Source organism: Heloderma suspectum, chromosome 13 (genome assembly GCF_057233095.1).
Source record: "Heloderma suspectum isolate Gila_16-S chromosome 13, 16-S_ref, whole genome shotgun sequence".
Taxonomy (NCBI): Eukaryota; Metazoa; Chordata; class Lepidosauria; order Squamata; family Helodermatidae; genus Heloderma; species Heloderma suspectum.
Window position 1 is genome coordinate 30299126 of NC_139470.1, and position 11145 is coordinate 30310270.

The 11145-nt window shown below is 47.9% G+C and overlaps 1 long non-coding RNA gene across 1 annotated transcript; it reads left to right on the forward strand.

Moving 5' to 3' along the window:
- The first annotated feature begins 7943 nt into the window (after window positions 1-7943).
- LOC146336283 (uncharacterized) lies at window positions 7944-10762 on the forward strand. The gene is made up of 2 exons (XR_014785727.1): window positions 7944-8192; window positions 10266-10762. It is a non-coding gene; the product is annotated as an uncharacterized LOC146336283 (long non-coding RNA).
- The last annotated feature ends 383 nt before the right edge of the window (window positions 10763-11145 follow it).

Consider the following 11145-nt stretch of genomic DNA (forward strand, 5'->3'; position numbering starts at 1 on the left):
CCTCTCCTTAACCTCTGTGTATTCTTTTGCTTTCAGTATATCACAGTAGCGCTACTGCAAAGTACTGAAACTGCAGACTCCTACTACTGGCCACCCCCTCTCCTTAACCTCTGTGTATTCTTTTGCTTTCAGTATATCACAGTAGCGCTACTGCAAAGTACTGAAACTGCAGACTCCTACTACTGGCCACCCCCTCTCCTTAACCTCTGTGTATTCTTTTGCTTTCAGTATATCACAGTAGCGCTACTGCAAAGTACTGAAACTGCAGACTCCTACTACTGGCCACCCCCTCTCCTTCCCCTCTGTGTATTCTTTTGTTTTCAGTATATCACAGTAGCGCTACTGTGAAGTGCTGATACTGCAGACTCCTACTACTGGCCACCCCCTCTCCTTCCCCTCTCTGTATTCTTTTGTTTTCAGTATATCACAGTAGCGCTACTGTGAAGTGCTGATACTGCAGACTCCTACTACTGGCCACCCCCTCTCCTTCCCCTCTCTGTATTCTTTATTGTGCACTACATATTGTGAATAGGTAAAGCCGGCTACTCCACCATCGTGAATGAAGCAGCAGCACTGTGAACTGGAAAAGGAGGCTACTTCTTGTGAAAGCAGGCCTACTGTGAATGGGGAAAAACAGGGAAAGGGGGCAGGGACAGGCAGCCTCACCCCTTGACCAGGTCACAGACAGGTCACAGAAATAGGCATGCCCAGGATTTAATGCAGGGGACATGGGGCACACTGCAGAGGGACCACACAGGAGCCGTGTCTAAGGAAAAACAATGCGCTAGAACGACTTTCTGAAAGTGTGCCTTTTCCACAGGGAGGCTGTGGGGCTGATGCAGATTGGCAGCAGCAGCATCTGTCACGAACAACCTGAATGTGCTCTCCCTCCGCATTAAGTCAGCCTTGTAGATTGGGCTCAGGTCAAATAGGGTGCCCCACTCCTGTTTGCCCTTCCCTTCCTGCTACTTTTCTGCTGCCACTAAGTGGAATCCTCTATTTCCCCTGTCTGCCTCCCCAAAACAATGTTACAACCCTCTGAGTTTCTTGTAAATACCTTTAGGTAGTGTTGGGGTTGGCTCTTAGGCTTGGGGTGTGTAAACAAGAAAAGAGACCACATGGTTTAAACAACACAATTTTTAAAGTTTACTGAAAAAGTATTATTAGTAGGGAAAGGATTTTAACATCTGAATGGTTACAACACACACACATAAAATAGGGCAGTAATAGCAAAAGGATCACAAAATAACCAGGGTTAACACATCCAGCTAATTCCTAACTAGACAGTGTCACTATTTTCTCAAAGTTCTTCCCAGCAGTAGCTTACTGTCAGAGTTCTCAGTTGCTCTCTGGGTTTCTTTCTCTTTCTGATACTTCTTTCCTTCCAAACTGTATTTCTTTCAGCCTTCCTCTTTCCCCAAACTGCCTTTTTGCCTCAACATTTTATATGTTAAATCGAGCCTGTTGTCTTGTAACTGACCAGTCAAGAATGCTCACCTTTGCCCTAAATTCCTTCTGTTGAGCCTTGTAGACCTGGTTTTGCAAAAGCCTCTGCATGCTGCGGAACCAAAACCTGGCTTGCAAAATTATAGACCTTTTAGAGCCATAACCTAAACAAAAACCATCTGCAGGAGCCTTGCTTCCTGGCCAACTGCCCAACCTCTGGCTTAGTCTGTAGATTTTTGCAGACTTGGTGGCACCAAAAGCTAGTGTGAAAGATTGTTGGGCTCACGCCAACAACCCTGCAAGGTAGGACAGGCCCAACCCAGCCACAAGTTCCTCAAAACTGACCCAGTAGCTTCCCTCCCAGGCCAATAGGCACTGTAGTTAGCACTGAAGTTATACAGGACACAGCACACCAACTGGAAGTTGGATAAAAGTTTATTAAGGGAAAGGAACAAAGAGGAAAGGGAAGGGGAGAGGTGGTAGGTTGTACCAGAAATTACAAGTAAAATTACAATACCCAAAAACCAGAAATGCCAAACACCTTGACACACACTCCCAGGAGCAAAACAATAAAGCTAGCTAGTCTGTCCTATACGTTCCAAAGTATGAGCCTCTCAGGATAGCCACCAAACTGCAACACACTGTAGTACCATCAGGGCAAAAGAAGAGACACCTGCCCCTTCTTTGCCCCCCCCCTATTTATTACCCAGCCCTAGCAACTCAAGGCAGAATTGAAGCACCCAGTCATAGCTCAGTCCCAGGACACCCCACTCTACCCTCCAAGGAGGCTGGATCTTCCCACCAGACACGGCTGTTATCACTTTCCCAATTAGCAGGAACAGAGTTTGGCCTTGAGCTGCCGGGCTGAGAAACGGCCAAATATCAATCAGCTACCAAGCAGGCACTTCGAGCGTGACAACCCAATCGGCCGTCATGGCCCACTACTAGCCCTCATTCTTGACAGCTAGTAAAACATGAACATTTCATTTCATTTTCAGTTATTTCATTTCTGTACTGCCCAACAGCCAAAGCTCTCTGGGTGATTTACAAAAATTACAAAACATAATATTAAAAACTTCCATATTCAAAATTTAAAAACAATTTAAATTGTTTTTAAACAGCTAAGAACAATTACAATGAGATGACAGAATTTTTAACAGAATCTTTGACCTTTTGATGTAAAACTGACCATCATACAGAGAGGTAACATTCACCTCAAAATACCCAAACCTGTCAGGAGCACCCTAGCTGCCTCTTGCAGTCCCCTCCAATAGCCAACTCAGGACACAGATGATGAGGATTCTTTCCAAGGCTTTATTCCTTTACAACTTAATGACTCTTTCAGATGCTAATCACCAGCGACTAAGCAAGGAACTGCACTGGGGTAGATAGCAGAGTAGCCTAAGCTCCAGGTAAGGCTGTTGGTCCCCGTTTGAAGGAGAACTGCGGGAAGACTCTGAACTTATGGGCTATGGAGAGATCCTCCCTCTTACCCTTGGGTCCTCAGGATGCAACCGTTGTTTGAGCACCAAACGAGCAGAGCGCCTCCTTTCGGCACCCTCCATCTGTTGCCACTCCCTGCGTCTGCGCCGAGCATCCAGCAAGCCCCCACCAGTGCTCTCTCACTGCCAGGGTCACTATCTCTCCCAGGAATGCTGGCAGGAGGAATCTCTGCCAGCTGCTGTGCTTGTGAGAGATGAGCGAGCTCCTCTCCCAGGGATTGCTGTTCCTCCTCAGAATCAAAACTGCTCTAGGGCTCTATGAGCTCAGTTTCCACCCTGACAAAACCAAAACCAAATATAAAATTAGAAGACAGCTCTGTTCCTCCACAGTATCTAAAGTAAAAGTTAGGAGAGAATAAATGGATGTTGGACTCTGTGAGCAGGATTCGGGGAGAATATTTTTGGTTCTCATTATAATGCCCTGATTTCACCCTTTCGAGGAAAAGGAAAGGTTCCTCCTGTGCAAGCACCGAGTCATTGCAAGCATTATCCGAAACTTGGTTATCCTTCAAAATGTGCACTTCTCTGAATCTTGCAACAGAGTTCTCCAATGTTTTTAAAAAGTGGTTACAACAGTGCACATACTAGTGCAAATAAAATGCACTAGTTAAAATGCATTATATTAGGAAAAGTACTTGCAAAGAAATGTGCATATTAGGCAAAATTGCATACAAACATGAAAAGTGGACATAAAAATGCATATAACTTTTAATGCAAACTTTAAAAAAAAAATCCAAGTTTGGAGCACTGCAGTCCCAAGCAAGCAATGAGGGGAGGCCAAGAATGGCCATGATCCTGCTCTGTGGCCAGTGGGTCATCCAGCTCTACAATGAAGCCATCAGGGGCCCTTTGTGCTCAGTGCCTTGTCTACACAAACCTGCTGCCCAGTCCTAGTGGAATGACGACAACCTTGGTGGTTGTTTTATGCACTTTCAGAACTGAGCAAGGAAGGCAGTGGGCCAGCAGGGCTTAAACAGAACTCCTAAATGTTCAGATGTTTAAAAAATTGGAAGCCAGACACTACACCAGAAGGGGACAAATCCCCCCCAAGGCTAGAAAGAGTACAGCACGTACATGGTTCACACTCCTCAGAGCTTCTCTACATGGAAGCAAAAATCCCACACCCTTACTGGGGCTTCATCTTCGGTAGTCTTTGCGGGATTACAATCAGCACAATACACATGACCCCCCCCCTTGGGGGGGGGACTTCCCTTTGTGGGCAACTTCCATATGTTTTATTTATACAGCCAGTAGATGGCACTGCAATATCACGCAATTCTGGAAATAACCATCTCTTTGATGGCAGTTTATTTTATTTATTTATTATTTATTTATTTCATTTATGTCCCACCTTTTTTCTTCTTGCAAGGAACCCAAGGCGGCTTACATTATCCTCCTTCTCTCCATTTTATCCTCACAACAACAACCCTGTGAGGTAGGTTGGGCTGAGAGTCTGTGACTGGCCCAAAGTCACCCAGTGAGCTTCCATGGCCGAGTGGGGACTAGAACCCGGATCTCCCAGCTCCCAGTCCAACACTCTTGCCACTACACCACACTGGCACTCTCACTGGCTTATATTTATTACTGCATTTTTGGCTATTTAAAAAAAAGCAGAATAAAGCTTAAAAACTACAGGAGAGGCACTGGAGGTTGACAACATCATGAAAAGGACCCACAAACTTCCATGAGTGACTGACCACGAGTGCACAATAAAAGCACTGTGTGAAAAGGGCCTCAGTGACAGCTGCCTCTGGTCCCATCAAGGCTCATGCAACAGGCTGTGTGTAATGTGAAGAAGGCTTGGGGAAGAAGGAGGAAGGAAGATACAAGTGCAAGAGATGGGAGAGACAAGGAAGGGCCAAGCAGAGTGAAAGCCAACTGGAGGTTGGCCAAGAGTTCTCCTCTCACTCTCCCACTAGTAGACTGACCCCCCACAAAGGAAGAGAAGATGGCTAGGTGTCCACAGCTGTATGGCCATTGTCTGCAGCAATCCCCAGTCATTGGGCAAAGCCCACTTTTTCTACATCACCAGATGAATCTCTTCTATATCGTTTGTTGAACATAGAGTTCAAAGCCCAATCCAAGAGAGGAGAAAAACAAGAAATGCCTAAGAAATCTCCCAAATGCAGGGGGAAAAAACCCAGTGGAGCAAGGACAATGCCAGTGGTGAGCTCAAAGGTGGTGACAGCCGGTGTGGTGTAGTGGCTAGAGTGTTGGACTGGGAGCCGGGAGATCTGGGTTCTAGTCCCCACTTGGCCATGGAAGCTCACTGGGTGACTTTGGGCCAGTCACAGACTCTCAGCCCAACCCACCTCACAGGGTTGTTGTTGTGAGGATAAAATGGAGAGGAGGAGGAGAAGTATGTAAGCCGCCTTGGGTTCCTCGCAAGAGGAAAAAAGGTGGGACATAAATGCAATAAATAAATGCAATAAATAAATAAAAGGGATGGGGATGTGTGGTGGGGTTGGACACTTTTGGATCAGCCTTTCAAAAGAGCCAAACTTTTCAGATTTTGAGAGTGGAAATAGCTTAGTTTAGTTCCAATCTGATCAACCCAGGGTGGGGGAAAGGAGCTCACTCGTCCCTGCACTGGGGGCCCCTTCCCATCCTATCTACTCCATCCTGTATGTTTCCCAGCCCAATTCAAGGTGCTGGTTTTAACCTATAAAGCCTTACGCAGCTTGGGACCACAATACATGACGGAGCACCTCTCCCGACACGAACCTACCTGTATACTACACTCAACATCTAAGGCCCTCCTCTGGCTGCCTACACTGAGGGAAGCTCAGAAGACAGCAGCAAGGGAGAGGGCCTTTTCGGTGGTGGCCCCCAAATTATGGAATGTTCTCCCCGACAACACCCGCCTGGCACCAACATTGTTATCTTTTCAGCACCAGGTTAAGACCTTTCTCTTCTCCCAGGCATTCGGCAGTATATGATAAGTGCTTAACTGATCCTGGAATGTCTTATGGCTATGGTTGTTTTTGAGATTGTTTGTTTGAAGTTGTTTTAGATATATGTTTCTTTTGGGTATATTGTCTGTTCATGTGTTTTTTATGTAAATGGTTTTTAATCTCCGTATATTGTATTTTTAATGTTTTTAATCTTTGTAAACTGCCCAAAGAGCTTCAGCTATTGGGCGGTATAGAAATGTAATAATAATAATTAATAATTAATAATAATAATAATAATAATAATAATACACAGAGCGCATGGAGAGGAAGGAAGACCACCAACATAGCACCAGCCAAAAGGGAAAAGACAAAGCCACCCTTCCATCCCCCCACACCCTGCTTCCATCAAAGAAAGGCCTTTCAGTCCGCAACCCTATGTAAACCTACCTGGGAGTAAGTCCCATTGAACTCACGGGGACTTACCCCTAAGCATACATGTATCAGATTGCGTTATGTGACAATAGTGAAAGGAGAGGCCAAATCGAGAGGTCAAGAGTCACATCAACAACCATCTTCTATGTGAGTTATGTATTTGGTTAAACGATGCATATCCTGCTTGATTATTCTTGGGATCTTCAAGGTGGGTTCCAAACTTGTTTGAATGAACATGCTTTCAGCCTCAGTGGGGCAGTTTGGCTTCCACATGTAGATTTTCCACCCACAGACTCCCTCACCCAACACCAGATGACCCTACGGTTGGGCCAGTCAAAGGTACCATACCCCGGCATTGCCTTCTGGTGACCCCGACTCGCATGGCCTTGGTAATGGTGCGGGGCTGGGGGACGCAGGGATCAAACCCACTTTAGAAGGAACTGAAAGCAGAGCAGATGAATGTCCCTGTTGGAGGCGTCCAAGCTGCAGCCACCACACAGCTCGGTGGATGGTTTGTGGAGTCCCCACAGCTCCTGGGATTTGAACCGGTTCTGTCCACAATCTTTCAGTTTGCCTTTCCAGCTACAAGGACTAAACAGATGTGTTTTTAAAATAAAATAATAATCAAAAAGCAGACATTTCCTAGATGTGAAATAATAGGTCCAGCATCACATCCTGTACCTTTTCTCTGCATGCAGTGCATATGGCTTGTTCACAGCCTGGCTCAAGGCTCGCCTTTCTGCTTTGAACCCAGGAACCAGAGGAGACACCTTATGGTACCCCCACCCCCACCTCCACTTTTTCTTCCCTTCCAGGCATGCCATGAAATAACAGCAGCTGCAAGGCAGTGGAGAAGCACATCCCTTCCAAGACTTTTTAACTCACTCCCGTAGCGTAGCAGTTCTGACTGCTCCAAACAAGTGTGATTGGCTAAATGTGCCCCCACTTCCAGGGAAGCTCTTAGCTCACTGGCAGACAGCATGCTTAGTCCCACCTTCACTCTCCGCCATCTCTGTTTGAGTGCTTCACATCGTCAGGTGAGAAATACTGACCTGGGCCCGTGGATCCAGGAAAGCCACTCACAGGAAAAAAGCAGGCAGCCCTGGTTGGGGCCATGGTCAGTGAAAGGCAGTCTTGTACGTTTGAGAAGAAATGTGCATCTCTGGAAACTGTTTGCCTCTAAGGCTGAATCTACACAGAGCAGTTATACCGTTATCATAATTATCGGTACACATGACACCAATGGGCACCCGTAGTTATGATAATGGTATAACTGCTCTGTGTAGATTCAACCTAGGAGCAAGGCCTCTTCATTTAGACAAGGGACATTCTGGCTGCCTGACTTGTAGCGCTCAAGACTTCTCTCCCGAAGACTGGAGATCATTATCAACCATCCCTCAAGTTTAGCCTGCTCCACAGATCATGGGGCTCCTCGCTGAGTTGCTCTGTGGCAAAGGCTGCACCCCTCCTTAAGGCATCTGGGATTGTGGAGAACAAAGATAATCTGGTGCCCTCCCATTGACTGCACACCTTTCTGGATGTCATCCTAGGAGCTGGTGGGCACGACCCCTGCTCCCCCCTCCTCCCTGCACCCCAGCAGTCCACATACTTCCTTCCTCGATCCCACCTGCCTCCACCTTTCTTCCTCTGTCTTTCCTCTAGGTTTCCAATGACCACCAGGTAAGGAAACGTTTAACCTACCTCAAGCCTCCTCCACCAGGCAGGACTTCACCCTCCTTATAGCATGTGGGATTGTGGGGTACAGAGACCATCTGGCGCCCTCCCATTGATTGCACACCATTCTCCTTGTCATCCTAGGAGCCGATGGACACATCCCCAGCCCCTGCCTTTTCTCTTCCCATCTACCCAGCTGTGATCATCCCTGGAATCCAATTATCTCCCCTCTGACAACCACCAGGTAAGGGAAGCTTTGGCCTATCTCAGACCTCGCTTAAGAGGCTGTTGACAGGCTCTTTCAGAAAGGATTTCCCCAAACCTGAAAACTAAAACGAAACAGCTTTCTGCTGGCCCTACATCTTCATCTGTGAACTCAAGGATGTAGCGGGAAAGTCCTGAGCACTTTGTCAAGCTGACAGACGAGTCCCGGAGAGTAGAGCCAGCTGAGAGATGGGGAGAGAATCAGGAGAGATAAAACGGAGTCGCAGTTGACACAATCCATAGTTAAACCACTTGGATGGCTTTCAAAGGGAATTAGATTCATGGAGGATAATTTCCAGAGGGTAGCCATGTAAGTAGTCTCGCAGCAAAAATTACAAAGAGTCTTGTGGCAACTTAAAGACCACAATTTATTCTCAGAATCAATTTCTCCATCCTTAAGGTGCCACAAGACTCTGGTCTTGCCTTTAATCTCCAAGACAAACAATATGGCCTAATTATTGTTACATATAGTTGTAATTCATCCTTATTTATTTGTTTGAAATGGGAACTGCTTTGTGGGTTTGCCTGAAAAGCAGTATATAAATACAGATTCATAAAGAAAGTACCCGCTGAACCTACCTCTAACCCTCCAGCATTAGCAATGGTAGAAATTGCAGGGTTGTTGTACCCTGATTTTTCTCAGTCAAGGCACACATACGTGTGTGCGCATGCGCAACATGGAGGGTTAATCCATCCCCCTCCCCCCCGCGACCCAGTGCCACTGATTAGATCAGATCAACACGCACCAGCGTACTTCCCTAAAAATAAAACTGCCATATACCAGGAGCCTGGAGAATGCTGGGCCACACTGCAGGGCTGTTGTGCCCTCTCCTCTCAGTCCCTGCCCTGCAGTGTGGCTGCAATTGCACCGAACTATATTTCAGGGAAGACAGACGAGCCGGTGGAGATTTCTGCCCCCCCCCCCCGCCCATGCCCCTCCTGTGGCAGCTGAGGCGCTCCTTGCAGGCGGCCCCCGCGTCAGGGCCCAGCTGTCCCGAGGAGAGCGGGAGCAAGCAGGCGTGCCCGTTGAGCTGCCCGCCGCCTTCCTCTGGGAGTCCGGCTGCAATGGCCCCTCGCTCCCCAGCCGCCTGGTCGACAGCCGCCCGGCCCTGAGCGGAGGAGAGAGAGCCCCGCCTTTCCGGAAGACATTTGCCCCTTTCGGCTGTCCTTATTTTTCACACGTAATGGCTATTAATTAGAATTAGAATTGTGGTTACATATAGTTGTAATTCATCCTAATTTATTTATTTATTTGAAATGGGAACTGCTTCGTGGGTTTGCCTGAAAAGCAGTATATAAGTACAGATTCATAAAGACAGCACCCTCCGAACCCACCTCTAACCCTCCAGCATTAGCAATGGGACACACTGCAGGGTTGTTGTGCCCTGATTTCCCCCAGTCAAAGCACACACACACACACACACACACACACCCGCAACATGCAGGGAACAACGTTGCCCCGCATTGCAAAGCTGTGCTGGGCTGGCCTGTCTCAGGCACCCCAGACCCGCTCCCTACACAACCCCGTGATACAAACAGGGGTCCAGATCTGCATTGTAACTGGCAGGGCATTCCATCTAAACGCAACATTGACGGCGCTTCTTCACACAGAAGGGGCCAGTCAGTGCTGGCCCAGCAGACTCTTGACAGGGCAGCAGCGGATCTAGGCCACGCACTCTCCGGACATCCGAGGGCGACACGCCCAGGCCAGGGTGGGTCCGCTGGCAGTCTCCCCCCAGAGAGTGTTGCCAGGCAGACACGAGTCCCTTCTCACGTTCTGTCTGCACTGCTCTTCGGAAGGAGGTGCCAGAACCCCCCCGTTTCCCTCGCGGGGGTCAGCGGGGCCTTGTCCCCTCGGGCTCCCTCCCAGGCTTCCGGATTGCTTCCCATCTAGCAAAAGTGTCTCGGAGGGGGAAGGAAAGAGGCTGGAGAGACGCCAGGATAGCTTTTATCCTGGCCTCTCCAGTCTCCTCCCCTCCCTGCCCACTGAAATGCCCTCTTTATCATCCAGTCCTGACAAAGAGTATAACCATTTTTTTATTTCCCATGGTAGCCAATGGGAGGCACGAAGCCTCAGATCTCTGAATCTCGGATCCAGTTCGGCACCCGAGTTGAAGCAGACAACCTCCCAGTTGGTCTGAGAAGAACTGGATGGTTTTCCAAAGTGTCGAATTGGGGTCCCAGTGAAATCTGGGGATCGGTGCAGAATACACCCCCAGAGATAAGAGTTGTGGCAAGATGCAGACCCACAGTCTGGATGAAGGAGGCCGATTGGCCTGGGGACAAGTTCCCAGCTGCAGAAGGAAGAAAGAGGGGCTGTTACCTTCTATTTCCCACTGAGAGACTGTGAAGGAACAGAGCTGTCTGGCAATTTTGTATATAATGTGGTTTGGATATTATGAGGTTAACTGCTGGGTCAGGAATTCAGGAAGCCAAAGGATGCCAGGCTCCAAAGAGCCATACATGAAGATAAACAGTGGCTTCTGTTTCGCAAGAGGCTTCAGTTTGAAAAGCAGTTTCAGTTTCATTTCTGGAAAGAACTTGGGTGGTTTCTGTTCTGAAAAAATAAGCTGTCCTGCTTGATCAAGAGAGTTGAAGCAGACAACATCCCAATCAGTCTGAGCAGAATTGGATGGTTTTCCAAAATCAGGGTCCCAGTGAAATCCGGAGGTCGGTGCATACCCGTATTATCTGCGGATACCCATTCCCATGGCCTAGATGAGGGGCGGGAAACCTTTTTCAGTACAAGGACTGAATTCCAATTTGGGAAAGGTCTCAAGGGGCACATTCCATCTGCAGGAGGCCCGAAGGCAAAGTGAGTGTGGCCAAAGGCAGAGTAGGCGGGATCAAAATGTGATTCTTACCTAAGCCTACTCAGAAGTTACCAGGAGAAGCCATTGCATTTCTACTCAGAAGTAAGCAGGACTGAATCA